This window comes from Apium graveolens, chromosome 7 (assembly GCF_009905375.1).
Source record: "Apium graveolens cultivar Ventura chromosome 7, ASM990537v1, whole genome shotgun sequence".
NCBI lineage: Eukaryota > Viridiplantae > Streptophyta > Magnoliopsida > Apiales > Apiaceae > Apium > Apium graveolens.
Window position 1 is genome coordinate 103,714,424 of NC_133653.1, and position 17,272 is coordinate 103,731,695.

The window sequence follows — 17,272 nt, forward strand, 5'->3', positions numbered from 1 at the left end:
TCTTGGGCAGAGAAAGAACAACATATTTCATGTAGTCTACTATGCTAGTAAGACTCTTAATGGTGCTCAACTGAACTATACTACTACAGAGAAGGAACTTTTGGCTATCATCTACGGTTATGAGAAATTTTGATCTTATCTACTCATGATGAAGGTGACAGTTTTCACTGATCACGCTACTATTCGATATCCCGTCTCAAAGAAGGACTCGAAGCCTAGATTGATCAGATGGGTTCTTTTGCTTCAAGAATTCGAATTAGGGATCAAGGACAGAAAAGTGACTGAAAATCAAGTCGTTGATCATCTCTCGCGTTTAGAGGATCCGAGTGCAACTTCACTAGATAAGACATTAATCAATGAGTCTTTTCCCGGTGAGCAGCTGTTTGGAGTACAAGAGGAAGAACCATGCTTTGCAGACATTATGAACTACCTTGTGAGTAATATCATACCTCCCGACTTATCATATTCTCAAAGGAAGAAGTTTCTGCATGAAGTGAAGTGGTATATGTGGAATGAGCCGTTTCTATTTCGACAAGGAGCTGACCAAATCATGAGGAGATGTATTCCTTACAGCGAAACGAGGGGGGATCTTGCGAGATTGCCACTCAACGGCTTATGGAGGACACTATGGTGGAGAAAAGACAGCAGCTCATATTCTTCAAGCAAGTTTATTTTAGCCGACTTTGTTTAAAGATGCTCATCAGTTCATTTTGAAATATGATCGATGTCAACTTGTGGGTAATATGTCCAAGAGGGATGAGATGCCCCTTAATGTGCTTCTCGAGGTTGAAGTCTTTGATGTTTGGGGAATTGACTTTATGGGGACATTTTTCTCATCTTGTAACAATCAGTATATCTTGTTGGCAGTTGATTATGTGTCGAAATGGGTTGAAGTTAAGGCGTTGCCAACAAACGATGCGAGAGTAGTGCTTAATTTTCTTCACAAGCAGATATTCACAAGATTTGGAACTCTAAGAGTCATAATCAGTGATGAGGGGTCGCATTTTTGCAATCGCAAGTTCACTGCTATGATGCAAAGGTATAATGTGAATCATTACATTGCAACTGATTATCATCCTCAGACGAATGGTCAAGCTGACCAAATAATCAGGAGATGTATTACTTACAGTGAAACAGGGGGGGATCTTGCGAGATTTCCACTCAACGGCTTATGAAGGACACTATGGTGGAGAAAAGACAGCAACTCATATTCTTCAAGCAGGTTTCTTTTGTCCGACTTTGTTTAAAGATGCTCATCAGTTTGTTTTGAAATATGATTGATGTCAACTTGTGGGTAATATGTCCAAGAGGGATGAGATGTCCCATAATGTGCTTCTCGAGTTTGAAGTCTTCGATGTTTGGGGAATTGACTTCATAGGGCCATTTGTCTCATCTTGTAACAATCAGTATATCTTGTTGGTAGTTGATTATGTGTCAAAATGGGTTGAAGTTAAGGCGTTTCCAACGAACGATGCGAGAGTAGTGCTTAACTTTCTTCACAAGCAGATATTCACAAGATTTAGAACTCTAAGAGTCATAATCAGTGATGAGGGGTCGCATTTTTGCAATCGCAAGTTCACTGCTATGATGCAAAGGTATAATGTGAATCATTGCATTGCTACGGATTATCATCCTCAGACGAATGGTCAAGCTGAGGTATCTAACCGAGAGATCAAGCACATTTTAGAGAAGGTTGTGTGTCCATAAGGAAAGATTGGTCTTTGAATCTTGACGAAGCTGTTTGGGCATATAGAATAACATACAAGACTCCATTGGGAATGTTGCCATTTCAGTTGGTTTATGGTAAGGGGTGTCATTTGCTGGTGGAGCTAGAGCATAAAGCGTATTGGGCTTCGAAGAAGTTGAATCTGGACTTGGATGCAGCTGGAAAGAAGAGGATGCTTCAATTGAATGAACTCAACGAGTTCCGACTTCAAGATTATGAAAATAACAAAATGTATAAAGAGAAAGTCAAGAGGTGGCACGATAGGGGACTAGCGCTCAAATCATTTGTGTCGGGGCAAAAAGTTCTTTTGTTTAACTCTCGTCTCCGTCTTATTCCCGGGAAGTTGAAGTCAACGTGGTCAGGGCCGTTTGTTGTCAAAACTGTGTATCCACATGGAGCGGTGGAGATTTCTGAGAATGATCTGGGCCAAGCATTCAAGGTAAATGGTCAGAGGTTGAAGCATTACTATGGTGACACGGAAAACCGCGAGGTGGTTAGTGCCTTTTTATCGTCCGTTTGATCTCGCATTTCTACGTCGAGCTAACGACGTAAAACAAGCGCTTCTTGGGAGGCAACCCAAGTTTGTTGTACATAAGTAGGTAAAGGAAACAAGAAGAAAAGAAAAAATCAAAAAAATTCAGAAAAACAGAAATTTTCAGGGCCAACTTCAGAAGCTGAGCACGCCCACGCTGATCTAGTGCGCGACTGCGCTGGAATTCCAGAAACCAAGCGCGCTCGCGCTGATCTAGCACGGCCGAGCCAATTTGGAAGAAGGTGAGCGCGGCCGCGCTGGTCGAGCGCGTGACCGCGCTGGGGTCCCGATTCAAAAAAAAATAAACAGCAGTTTGTGAAGAAAAAATCGGGGTTTTTAATAGAAAATTAATTTCCACCCGATTTTTACTCTTCCGCATCCTAAATTTCCCTCTCTAAATCATACCCATTATTCCCACTTCTATTCCATATTTAGTTCTCTTCTCACCTCCTATATATACATACACTTATACAAAAACTTCTCCACCACTTCTCAAATTCTCAAACACAATTCTCTCTCAAACACTTATCTTTTATTCTCTCTTATTTAATCCCAATGGCACCCAAAAGACAAAGAACTCAAGTCGGCAGCAGCACCACCGATTCTTCAATTGCAGGTGGTATGAGGCTGAGGTTTTCAACTCCCGAAGATGAAGTGGAATATACGAGGCTTCTCTCGAAGCCTATATCAAATGAGCGAGGTTTTCTGCCAATAGGAAAAGATGGTAAGTTGTTGGAGATGATCTTGGAGATGGGCTTGGTTCCTTTTTGCGAGGAACCCGCTGCTATGCCCATGAGTGTCATTTGTGAGTTCTATGCTAATGAAAAGGTGGAGAAGAATGGTTTCACTGTGGTTAGAGGGTGACGGTGGAGTACAGCGCAGATACAATAAGGAGGGTGATTGAGCAGCCCGTGAGGAAGCCCGGTCAGGACACCTGGAACGATAAGACTCCAGAGGACTTTGATTTGGATTTGATAGTTGCTACCCTTTGTGTGCCTGAGACTCATTCGAAGTTCAAGAGGGGCATGAGTTATTATTCCACGTTCCCTACTTCGTTCATGAACAGGTTTGCACGTGCTTGAAATTCGTTTATTTGTGCTAACATCATGCCATCTTCTCATATGCATGAGATTACTATGGAGTGTGCTCGTCTGTTGTGGGATATTCTTCAAGGAGACTATGTGGATTTGGGGATGGTTATTTACCAGGGTATTTTGAGATTCTTGAGAGGAGGTACTATGGGTTCTATACCCTATGCGTCCGTTGTGACAAAGCTGTGCGTGGCAGTTGGTGTACATTGGCCCGCATATGACCAGCTGCAGCTTCCCAGTGCTCCTATCGACAGTTTGACACTGTTGAACATGACAGAGTGGTATGATGGGAAGCCCAATCCTAAGGGACTTGGCTATTCTTATGACCATCTGCCAGGTGGAAGGCCAGCGGATCAGACATTTCTGGTGGGACTTCGCAGGCTCGTCGAGCAGCATGGAGAGCTCAGTTGGGAGAGAAGGCTGGTCCTTCGGGATCGCAGCAGCTGCAGGAGGAGGAGGAAGGAGCAGATGTTGGAGCTGGTTTGAGCACGACGCAGTATAGGCATCTAGCGAGGAGGATGGATGCGATGTATGACATCCATAGTCGGTTTGCACGTGATCTCACCCAGTCACTAGGGACTGCATTCAGAGCCACAAGTATTAACATCCAGTGGCCAGATATGGTGAGGACTCCGTGTATCCACCTCAAGACATGCCTGACACTCCACCCTTTAAGGGTGATGATCTTGATTCCGAGTAGGTATGCCTGATTCCTTACTATTACCTTCACCGAGGACAGTGAAAATTTTAAGTTTGGGGTTACTAGTTGAAGGAATATATTTTGTGTGAGTCACATATAGTTGCATGTTCATGATAGTTTAGTGCATATAGTTGCATATTTTTCCATGTAGTTTTTTTATTCTATTTTATTTTGGTAGTTTTTATGATAGTTTGTTTATATATTTTATGCATTTGCATTATAATATGATCCCTTAGATGATTTTTCCGATTGACTTGTGATATTGATGCTAGTCTAGTGATGTCGTGTTTAGTGATGTTAAGTATTGTCGAATTGATTTGCATGCAAGAGACAATTGTATTTAACTAAGTCTTATAGGTTGCTTGAGTGCTAGATCATGGTCATGGTTTGTTTGGTTATCGAGGTTTAATCGCTTATTCATATTTAGAATTTAGAATATTCTCTTAATGATAAAATAACATGGATTTTTAAATTTTTTTTGGAGAAAATTGGATTTCATTGCTAGTTGTTGTGGCTAGATGTCAATTGGCTAGTAGCCAGCTCATTTTATATGAGTAGTCTAGGGTTGAACGAGATGGAGCAAAATGCAATCATTCAGAAATTTATGAAAAAAAAGAAAATAAAGAAAATAAAAATAAAAATAAGTGTTATGTATAATTGATCACGAGTGGGCTCTTTAGTACTCGAGTTATTAAGTTCTTAGGGGACTTTGTGCCTAGTGACCTAAGGCTTTTATAGTCTGAGATCCGCTAACCTAACGCTCGTTATATAGGTACTATTGTGTAAGTCTTTTGTGGACCTCACTCATTACACGGTCAAATAAGCATACTTGTTGGTTTGTTATGAATAAAAGCATGAATCCATATAAAACTCCAAAATAAGAATTGAAGTGTTATAAGTTATTTTGAGTCTAGCTTTTATTTTATTTATACCCTTGCGATTACTTTGATGAGTAGTGAGTCATGATTATTGATCTAGTTGCGATAGTATATCTGTAAGTAGTTGCACACACACACGTATCTGGTTTGTAGGTTGATTTGTGGGGTTTGATTGATTTTTATACGAATAACTGCATTTGTTGAGATGTTGCTTGTTGATTGGTTTAGTTATTCCATTGGGGATCGTTGCATTCATTTAGTTGCATTCATGCATTTTTATTTCTTGTTTTTTGAGTCTGTTTATGCTTGAGGACAAGCATTGATTCAAGTTTGGGGGTATGTTGAGTGGCATTTATGACACATTATTACGCTCCGTAAAGCTTTGAATTGGTGTATTTGCACTCAAGTTGTTGGTGTTTTTACTTATTTTTGTAGTGTTTTTGCATTGCAGACAATTTCCAGGTAATTAGTAAATTAGCATGGATGTAGTGCTAATTTGGTGTTTGGATGGTGTTGGAATAAAGGCTCGTGAAAAGACCGGCTCAAATCAGCAAGGAGAAAGAAGAAGTCAGAATTTTATGCAGAAGGATGGCGCGCCCACGCCCAAAAAGCAGAAACTCAGCGCGCTCGCTGGTCAAGCGCGCGGCCGCGCCAGATCGGGGTAGTAGAATTCTGTTTCTATTAGGATTTTGAGATTTTGAAACCTTGGTCAATTCTACAGCAAATATATATATATAAATAAAGAAGTTTTTCATAAGGATAGACGTACAAAAGCTAAGGAAAAGGAGTAAAGAAGATCGGAGAGTACAATTCAACCAAGGCGAAGAAGATCTAGTTTATTCTTCTGATTCTTTGTTTAAGTTGTAACTTTGGATGCTAGTTTTTTTATTCTTGAACCTTTACTTGTATTTTGTACTTAGTTTTATTAAGTATTAAGACTACGTTTATTATACCATGCTTTCATTGGAACCCATGGTGACGATGAGTTTGATTATGAACTAATCATTATCGTGGGGTTCTAGCGGATTTATTTATGGATTTCTTTAGTTAAATTGTTTCGATACTTTAGTGTGTGGTGATTGTATGATAACCTAGTATTGGTTGTGCTTATTCATCTTATTTGCGTAGCTAACATATAAGATAGCGTGTTAATCTCTATTAAAGCGATAGTGAATATAGAGGTTTAGAACTTGCCATGCTAGCATAGGTTCATGTGTTATTGTTATGCATGATTCGTAGGTAATTTTAACCATCTTACTTTCCCTATGTAATCCCGATAGATAACTTCCGTATTAAACCGTAATGTTTTCAATTCTTATAGACATATAAGAACTAAGCATAATTGGTGTCTATTCAACTTCTATCTCTTTTGTGGATGCTTGGTAGTATGGTATTCGAACAACGAAAGTTGGCGTTTATCAGTTTCGTGTTATCTGATTAGAGTCATCACCATTACATGCTAAGGTTAAGAACGAAAAGGCTATTGAATGAAGTATTTAATGAAGTTAGAATCCCATGTTTGTCTCATATAAGTAATTCAACCTCAATTCTCTTAGTTAATGCTATTTAGTATAATCTCTTAGTTTAATAAAAACCCAATTTGTTATGTGTCTTAGCATTGAGCGATAACCATACGTTGTTGTATAGGTGCATAAATTGAACATAACCTAAAGTAGTCTATATGGGAATGAATCTGATTTATATCTTATACTACTTGCGAACGTGTATACTTGCGTTAATTTTAGCTCGTGTTTTTGCCCTAACAAGTTTTTGGCACCGCTACTGGGGACTCGGTGTTAATTTTTTGTTTATGTGCTTGTCATCAGTGGTCGTTGAAGTTCACTGACTCAGACTCTTTTACTTTCACGGTTTACTTGTTGTGTTTCAGGTACTCATTACAATGGGAGATCCAGCAGCACGAATGAAAGCCTTGATGGATTTTTCTCAACCCAAGATCAATGACAATCAATCTAGCATTGTCAGGCCAGCTATCACAGCTAATAACTTTCAGATCAAGCCTGGCATAATTCAATGGGTGCAAAATTCAATCCGGTTTGGGGGTTTTCCAACAGAAGATCCCAATATGCACATTAGGGATTTCATTGAATCTGCGACACCTTCAAGTTCAACGATGTTTCTGAAGATACTGTGAAGCTGAGACTATTCCCATTTTCTCTGAGGGACAAGGCTAAGAGCTGGTTACACTCTCTACCAGCTGGTTCGATTACTACTTGGGAAGATCTTGCTCAAAAGTTTCTCACTAAATTCTTCCCTATGGCAAAGACAGCTGCAATCAGGAATACTCTTACTCAATTTGCGCAGCAATCAAGAGAATCTTTTTACGAAGCTTGGGAGCACTACAAGGAGATGCTTAGAAAGTGTTCTCATCATGGAATGCCCGACTGGATGGTGATCAATTGCTTTTATAATTGTTTGGGATCACAGTCAAGACCCATGCTCGATGTAGCATCAGGTGGAGCATTATGGGCAAAGAGCTATGAGGAAGCTTATGAGCTAATTGAACTGTTGTCTGCTAATGAATATTAGTATCCAACCCAGAAATTTCCATAGGGCAAGGTAGCAGGAGTTCTTGAAGTAGATACAGCTACGGATATCACTGCTCAACTAAAGGAGTTGTCTATGAAGATCGATTCTCTGGCTAACTATGGTGTTAATCAGATAACCAGTGTTTGTGAGCTTGTGCAGGTCCGCATGCGATGGAGCAATGCGTTATATCTAGTGACTCAGCTCAGTTTGTGAGCAACTTTCAGAGATTGCAGAAACCAGTTCCAGACACTTATCATCCTGACAACTGGAATCATCCTAACTTCAGATGGAGTAACAATCAGAATACGATGCAACAACCATTCCAGCAGTTTGGAAATAATCAATTTAATTCTCTTGGTTTTCAGCAACAATTTGCACCAAGACTACAACTCCAACTTCAATAACAAACTCATGATGTAGGTCAATCTTCGAATAAAAAATCTGAATTGGAGGAGTTGAAGCTTATGTGCAAAAACCAGGCTCTTATATGCCAAAGCCAGGTTGTTTCTATCAAGAATCTGGAGAACCAGATAGGAAAAATTGCTAACGCCTTATTGAATCGACTACGAGGAATGCTTTCTAGTGATACAGAAGTTCCAGGAAAGAGGGAAGCAGAACAACAGGTTAAGGCGATTACATTGAGGTCTGGGAAGGTTGCAAGCCCTGAAAAATCTCAAGTTCCAGAATCTGAAGTTTTGGATGAAGAAGATGTGCAGAAGGAAGCAGAAGTGGAATCAAGGAAGAAAACTATGGAACACACTCCTCCTAAAGGTAAAACAGTGGAGAAGCAGGTCTATCCTCCACCTCCTTTTCCTAAGAGGCTGCAGAAGTAGAAGTTGGATAAACAATTTACTAAGTTTCTGGAGGTGTTCAAGATACTTCATATCAACATACTTTTTGCTGAAGCTCTTGAACAGATGCCTAGCTATGCGAGGTTTATGAAATGTATTCTCTCACGGAAAGTGAAGCTCGATGACTTAGAGACTGTTACTCTTACGGAGGAATGCAGTGCTGTGCTGCGACAGAAGCTGCCTCTGAAGCTTAAAGATCCTGGAAGCTTCACTATTCCTTGCACTATTGGAAACTTGTCTTTCGACAAGTGTTTATGTGATTTGGGAGCTAGCATCAATCTGATGCCCTTGTCTATCTTCAAGAAGCTTGGTCTACCTGATCCGAAGCTGACATATATGTCTTTGCAGTTGGTCAATCATTCTATTACATATCCACGAGGCATTGTGGAGGATGTGTTGGTCAAGGTGGATAAACTTATCTTTCATGTTGACTTTGTAATTCTTGACTTTGAAGAGGATAGGAAGATTCCTATTATATTGGGGAGACCATTCTTAGCTACTGGATGAACTATGATCGATGTGCAAAAAGGAGAGCTTACGATGAAGGGTCACAATCAAAAGGTCACTTTTAATGTGTTAAAGGCAATAAAGTTACCCACAGCTAATGAAGAGTACATTAAAGTAGAGTGGGTCGACTCTGTTATGAATTCAGAGCCTGAGCAATTGCCAAATTCAGATACCTTAGAGAGATCCTTAATAGGGTAAACAATTATTAAAGATGAAGAATTAGCAAACTAAATGCAGGTTTTGAATGCACCTTCATGGAAGAGGAAGTTGGATATGCCATTCAATTCTCTTGGGTTAGCAGAGCTAAAATTTTCTCAGGAGTGTTTTGAACCATCTATTGAAGAAGCTCCCACACTTGAGCTCAACCGACTGCCAGATCACTTGAGTTATTCATTCTTAGGTGCACCCCATGATAAGGGGTTGGAATATATTTTTGATGATGTAGAGAGTGGCAGGACGGATCTTCCTGTGCCTATAGAGGGTTCTTCTCATGTACAATAAGTAGTTGATAGGACTGGTGTTGGTGATGAGCAGTACAGGCGAGTGACTAGGCATATGGAGGCCATGCATGATATTCACCGTCGTTTTGCTGTAGATTTGACATACGCTCTCGGTACTGTTTCCCGAGACACTGGTGTCGAGGTTGATTGGCCACCTGATCCTCCACCGAAAAGGGTGATCCTCCCGCTAACTAGGTATGCCTGATATCCTTATTATTACCTTCAATGAGGACATTGAAAATTTTAAGTTTGGGGGTGATAATCTAGGGATTAGTAGTGTGTGTCCATATAGATTCATATAGATTCATATTGCATGTTTAGTTGTAGTTCATTCATATTTTTGCATGATTGTTCATTTAGGACATATTTGTTTGCATTTTTGTTTATGTTATTATATGAGTCCATGTAGTTGCATTTGCATGTATATAACATGATCCCTTAGGTTGACCTATTTCTGATTGATAAGTTTATGTTGATTTAAGTATGTTGATGACGAATAGAGGGTTGATTAAGTCTAATGAATTAATTTGCATGCCTAGAAACAAAAAAAAATCACAAAGTCTTATAGGATTGCTTTAGAGCTAGATCATAATCATACTTGTTTGTTGTTGAGATTTAATCACTTGTTTATATTTAGAATTTGTGATATTCTCGTAATGACAAAAAGAACACTGAATTCTTAAACTAGAGAAAACCTTGGATTTCATTGCTACTTGTTGTAAGGCTAGGCATCAAATGGCTAGTAGCCGGCTCATATTTTAATGAGTAGTCTAGGGTTGAATGGGATGGAGCGAAAAGCACTCATTCAGAAATTATTGGAAAAAAAGAAAAAAAGGAAAAGAAGAAAAAATAAAAAGAAAAGAAAAGTATGTGTTTATGCATAATTGATCAAGGGGGTGATCTTTAATACTCGAGTTATTAAGTTCTTAGGGGACTTTGGGCCTAGTGACCTAAGGCTTTTCATAGTCTAGGATCCGCTAACCTAACGCTCGCTACATGGGTATTATTGCATAAGTCTTTTGGGACCTCATTCATTGCACGAGAAAATAAGCATCTTTGTTATGTGTACAATAATAGCGTGAATCCTTGTATAACTCGAGCAGGAAGGAGGTGTTGCGATTCATTATGTGTTTAACGTCTATTCTAGTTATAAACTTGTGATTATTTCGATGATAGATAAGTTATGGTTATTGATCTAGTGTCGAGAACATAACTGTTAAGCATCCACACACGCACGTTCTGGTTTGTGAGTTGATTTGTGAGATTTATTCGAACTCTGTTTGGAGTCATTGCATTCTCAGAGACATTGGCTTATTCATTTGGTTATGGTTATTCTGAGGAGATCGATTGCATTATCATTTAGTTGCATTCGCATAGTTGCATTCATGCATTAGGTTTGTTTTGTAATTTTGAGTCTATTTATGCTTGAGGACAAGCATCGATTCAAGTTTTGAGGTGTGATAAGTGGATTTTATATCTACTTGGAATGCTTCATTACAAGCTTAAGTTGGTGTTTTGGACTCAAGTTGTTGATTTTTTTATGTGTTTTTGTGTTATTGTATTTCAGGCATCAGTTAAATGAAGAAAGGAGATTTTCAAGGAAATATGCTGAAAAGAGATCATAATTGGAAGCCTGGGCTATTTTCAAGTTTGAGAGAATCTCGTTAGCTTCGCGTGGGCAGTTGAATCGCCTAATTCTGACGAGCAGAACTCAAGATACAGCCAAAAGAAGAATTGTCAGAAATTTTCCAGAATGTCAGTGCGGCCGCGACAGAACCAGCGCGCCCGCGCCGCTGAAAACACTATTCCAGCGTAGCCGCGTCCTGTAGCAGCGCGTAGAGGGCGCGGGCGCGCCCGATTTCTGCCCCAGAATCCTGATTTTAGTCGAAATTAAAGATTTTGAGAGTCCTGGTCATCCTGGAGCCTATATATATCAACAAAAAGACATTTTTAACACCAAGGAGACCTGGGAGAGCAAATAAGAAGACCTAGAGAGAACGAGACGGCTACAGAGAAGAAGACTTTTGTTTTCTTTGATTTAGGCGATACTTGGATGCTTATTTTCGATTGTCTTTAAACCCTAGAACTCTTATATTGTTTTATACCATGCTTTCATTGGAACCCATGGTGACGATGAGTTCGGTTATGAACTAATCGTTATCGTGGGGTTCTAGCAGATTTATTTATGGATTTCTTTAGTTAAATTGTTTCGATACCTTAGTGTGTGGTGATTGTATGATAACCTAGTATTGGTTGTGCTTATTAGTCTTATGTGCATAGCTAACATATAAGATAGCGTGTTAATCTCTATTGCTACTAGAAAAACGTCAATAGACATCGGCTAAAAACCGATGCCTATGAATGCAAAAATCCGATGTCTTCGTGGGTGATGTTAAAGCCCCCACATTTAACATCAGTTTTAAACTGATGTTAAATACAGTATATAACATCAGTTCTTTGTTTAAAACTGATTTGTGTATCTTGATATTAAATTTCTCATGCATATCTAATCTTCATATATCATCATAATATGATATTTTTATCAATTTAAATAGACTAATTTGCACTTTGCATCCCAAAACTTTGGCTGAATCTCACTTCAAGTTTAATATTTTAAACTAAAACAGTTTACACCCCAAAGTTTAGAAACGCCGTCAATAAGCATCCCTTTAACGTTTCTGGCGTTAAGTCAGACGTTAACGTTATTGTCAGAGGGGTATTTCTGGTAATGTATATTTTCAAAAAAATTATGCAAACATAAATTACAATCTGCATCCCATATTTTATCTTTAATCTCATTTTAGGTCTATAACTTTAAACTATAACAGTTTGCATCCCACAATTATTTTAAACAAATAATTAAATTTATCTAAAATAATTCAATTTTCTTTTTCCAAGTTTATATAATTTAAAATAAAATATAATAAGTCGAAGTATAATATTCTCTCTATCCCACCAAATTCTTTACATTGGAATATGAGGGCTCGGCACGCATTTTAAAACTCTTATGAAATATATTTGCCTCATTTTTTTAAATTCTTTTCTTCTAAATAAAAATTTAATGTTAAATTTTTTATAAAAAAGAAAATTTTAAAAATCAATTATGGTACTATAATTTGTAGTAGCCTCAATTATGAGACGGATGGAGTATTATATTAAGAAAAAATAGTAAATAATGATTAGCTAAATAAAATAAGCGTAACGAGAATAATTAAAGATAGTCTGATCCTAATACTTAAAAGTTAATTTAAACGGACAAGATTATATAATATTATATGATATCTACTTGTACAATACTTAAAATATATACTTAAATTCATAAATAACTTATACTTTTATAATTTCTAAATTTTATAAATAAGGTAATATCGTATTATAAAATTCTTAATCATCTTTCTCTCTATTTTCTTTCCGATTTCAGTTATATTATAATTGTGAAAACAACACTGAATTAATTATTATTTTATGAGTTTCGTGTAAGTCATAAAATTTTATAAATTGACTTTTAGAATTTAATATACAACAAATATAGTAAAGATTCCGCGTTAAAAAATTATATAAACTAGACCAAATTAACTAATGATCCAGTTTTAAAATCCTAATGTGAACATAAAAAATAATATAACTCGATTTTTTTTTTGATAATTTGTAATTACCATTATTTTTTGATAACTGAATTACAAAACTTTAGGATGTAAAGTAAGATATGAGGAAAATTCTAGGATGCAAACTGAAATATAAAAATATTACCAAAAATGCCATTCTAACAATTAACGTTAACGTCTGATTTAACGGCAAAACTACCAAAGGGATGCAAAAAGTCACTGTTTTTTAAGTTTAGGATGCAAACTGTTAAGGTTAAAAGTAATAGTACCAAAGTGAGGTTCAACCAAAGTTTTGGGATGCAAAGTGTTAATTAGTCATTTAAATATATGTGAGCTAAGCAAAATCTTTCAATTTAACTAATAAACTATGTTACTAGTACCAGTAACAACATTTTTCATCAAAAATCGATGTTAACAATACCTTTGACATCGGTTCTTAGTTGGTAACCGATGTCTATTTGTAACAAACTGATGTCTAGAATGCTTAATAACATCAGTTTTTTATTTTAAATTTTTTTTTGTTGTAGTATTTAACATCGGTTTTTACTGATGTCAATGGTCAACTAGAACTGATGTATTAAGCTTTGACACACATCATTTTCAATTATAATGATGTTTGTACCTATTTTATTAATGTACATTTTAAAAATATAGATTCCAAAAACCAATGAACTACCAAAACCAATTGTTGCACAATACCATTTATCCATAAATCTAGCAACCAATATTCAAACATCCGGTACAACGGATTAATCTAATCCAAATATCAAGTACTACACATATACATCCATATATTCTACTACTGTCTTTACAAAGAATTTGACTTGGTACCGACAATAGCATGTAAAATATCATTTGAGGAACGCCCTTGTTCTTCTGCATCTTCCCACTCCTTAGTAAATCTCCTATAGCCTCTGGTCCCGTATGATGACAATAAGTTTTTGACAGACCTGAGAGGATTAATTTTGTTGTAGAATACTTCAAGATATTAAAACAGTAACAAATAACTATCCTAAAACAACAGAAACAAAGAAAAACACCAAAAAAGCATGACATTCACCTGCCACTTTACAGTCTCAAGACTAGTTGCTAGTTGACGCCTATGATTGTTTATCAACGCAAGTAGCCTATGGTCAGGATTATGGGTTTCTTGAGCAAGACTTTGCTCGAGCAACAAAGCTCAAAACACTGATTCCATCCTATAACAAAAATTAACAATTTTAAGTCATAGCATAAGCAACAACTTAAATATCTTCTCTTATATTTGTATAAGATAACACTCATACTCAATATACAAAGCAAATAAATCAAAAACAAGTTTTAAAATTACCATTTCAAGGACTTCTATTCTATTATATGCCCTATTAGAGATCACAATAAGATCTTCAACAACCGGGACTACCACTTCTTCATACTTGCAGGCGAGAAGAAGAGCCGTAATCCCAACCAGTTGGAGCTTTTTCCGAACCAGGTTAAATGACCAAAAACATGTCAATCGGATTCACTGTAAGATACGGGGTCTCCTGCATCAGCTCAAATTTATAGTGGACCTACATCAAAATAAGGAATCAGCATTTGACACTCCTGAAGTACCATATCCCAAGATTTTTATAGTGGACCTATAATTTATAGTGCCAAATTCTTTAAATGAACCTAAATATGTAAGGAAAATATTAGAAAGAATTCATTAATTGGATTACATTTTGTATTCAATAACAAAATGATTTAAGACTAGTGACACTACAAATCGAGCAAAGATTTCAAGAAAATTATGACCTGAACTAAAAGACCAGTGACACTAGAACTCAAGCCAATATATTTTTATTCTATATCCAAGGCCTGACCAAACCAAGCTTGAACAAAACTGGTGGCCTATTCTATCTCTTCAAGAAAAAGCAAGTGAAGAAAATACCTTTTCCCAACTGGACTTTTCCATTCAAAGATAGACAGTTAATATGATACATCCAGGTCTGATGTAGCTTTCAATGTCCGTAGGAGTATTTTCTAACTAGGCCAAAAGCTGCCAGAAGTAATTAAGAGCGTAAATTTTACATATGCACCAAGTAGATAGTAGTATTTCAGTTATCAGTGGAATGATATAGCTGTCCATAGATATTAACATGCCTGGCTTCGCAGGTCAGATGGTATTCCACTAGGATCCTGTCCAAAGAGCTTGAAAATAATCCTATCCGTGCGGATCTGAAATCAGTTGATATATATATGTAAGAGTAGACTTCAAGTTTGAACCCGAAAGCAGATGAATAATTTAGTGCTTGAACTTGAAAAAGGTAAGCCGTTAGTTTAGCATAACCCTGTAGCTCTAATGCCTTCATCAAATGCTTTTTATATATAGACAACATTAAAATCAACAAACTTTTTAAAATAAAATGAATAAATATAACCTGCAATCTAAAAAATAAATTAACAAATATATAAATATATACGTTTTATATAGCATGCAAAACACTTTCACGCCCTGTGTATTACAGACAACAGTACATTTCATTCAGGTACTAACTCAAAGGTTAAGATTTGTTGGTCACATTGTGAAGACCTATTCTCATTGTAGGATAGAATATTAGTCTATAAATAAAATTTACAGTACTCTTCAGGCACACTGACACTGGAGCAAGCCACTGGGGTTGGTTTTGTTTTTGTAGTTCCAAACTTATCATTAAAAGTGTTAGTGAAGTCACTTTTTACAAATGTATGCTAATTAGTCTAAATAATCTTGTAGAAGATTGAAATGTTATCCAATGGTTTGGTGCAGCTTTAGAACATTGTGAGACTCTGTTTGGATTTTTTGGCTTTTTTGTGTAGTTCAAAACCAAATAAGTGTCACAGATCCTAGCTATGTGTTCCACAACCCTCTAATATTCCACAGAAGGTATTAGCAGGTAAACAAAAAATAAAGTCGGAGATACTAAACCAAACCTACCATCTGAAACATTAGCGGCTCTATATCTTCTAAAATACTACCATAATCGCCATCCGTCTGGTGGTAGTAGATGAGGAGAGCAAAATTTGATTGACAGACTACTTTCTACACTACTATACAGATATATATATATATATATATATATATATATATATATAGAGAGAGAGAGAGAGAGAGAGAGAGCAAGAGTAAACAAGTTGTTTCATTTACCACATCATTCAAATCTTGTTGCAACTGCTTCCACTTAGCATCGGGCAAAACTTTTTCACGTATCTCATTTTGCAATTGTTCCATCATTATTTCATGGTCAATGTGTACTTTACAAGCAAACCTCGAATTCTTTGATTCTGTAAACAATACAATATATTAATGTACTGACAAACTAAGATACAATTTTATTTAGCTGCATATTAGCACAAAACTCAAATTGGGTTATCGGAAGAATAACTAATTTGAATTCTATGAAGTGCAAGTATTTGGCATTCCTGTTTACAGTAATAAGTAAGCATTAATGAATAAATAACCATCAAAAGTGCTGAATAAGGTTGTACAAAGTTTAACATGCAAGAAAAAAATAACAACAATGCTAAACTATACAAGCAACTCCAAAAGGAAAGATATCTAAGAAGTGATTACCTGTGTATTTAAATAATGCCACACAGGATTCAACTCAGGTTCCATATCCAGTAAGAGTCTCACAATGTTCTCAAGCTACACCAAACCATTGGATAACATTTCAATATTCTGCAAGATTATTTAGACTAATTAGCATACATTTGTAACAGGTAGTTTAAAATGGAAGATGAATGAGGATGAAGGAATTGCAAAGGAAAACAAGCACTCCTATTTACCACAAATAATATAAAAAAAATGAAACACCCGCGGTGATGAAACCTAATCACAGTGCAAAGTAATCTGACTTCTTCATTGAACTTTTGAACTGTTTGAAAAAACAGTGCTGTAACCACAAACAAGTCTATTAGCATTTTACAGAGGAACATGTAAAAGATGTACTAGATGTAAGGGTATGTAAATCTGTCAAAAAGAAATATCATATATAATTTAAGATGCATAGTCAACTGCTAATTAAGCTTTAAAATGTATATAAATTTTAAAAAAAATGAAACTAGAGTAGAGTAATACTGGTTCATGCAAATTGATTTGAAAGAGAATAAATCACAGGCATCCTGGACAAAGAAATATTACCATCCAAATTAGGATTCGATTTCTGCTCCAAGGATGAGTTGAATAGGAACGTCAAAGATATCACCAACCAAAACCATACTTCCCGACTAAATCCTAATTTAGAGTAAGTTGTTAACTCCCTATTCAAATTCAAAGAGAGATTGAGACAACAATAAAACAATTAAAAAATTACCCAATTTAGAGCAATCACT

The 17,272-nt window shown here is 36.5% G+C and overlaps 1 non-coding gene across 1 annotated transcript; it reads right to left on the reverse strand.

Moving 5' to 3' along the window:
* Window positions 1–7,216: 7,216 nt before the first annotated feature.
* On the reverse strand, window positions 7,217–7,323 carry LOC141675694 (small nucleolar RNA R71). The gene has a single exon (XR_012556334.1). It is a non-coding gene; the product is annotated as a small nucleolar RNA R71 (small nucleolar RNA).
* Window positions 7,324–17,272: the final 9,949 nt, after the last annotated feature.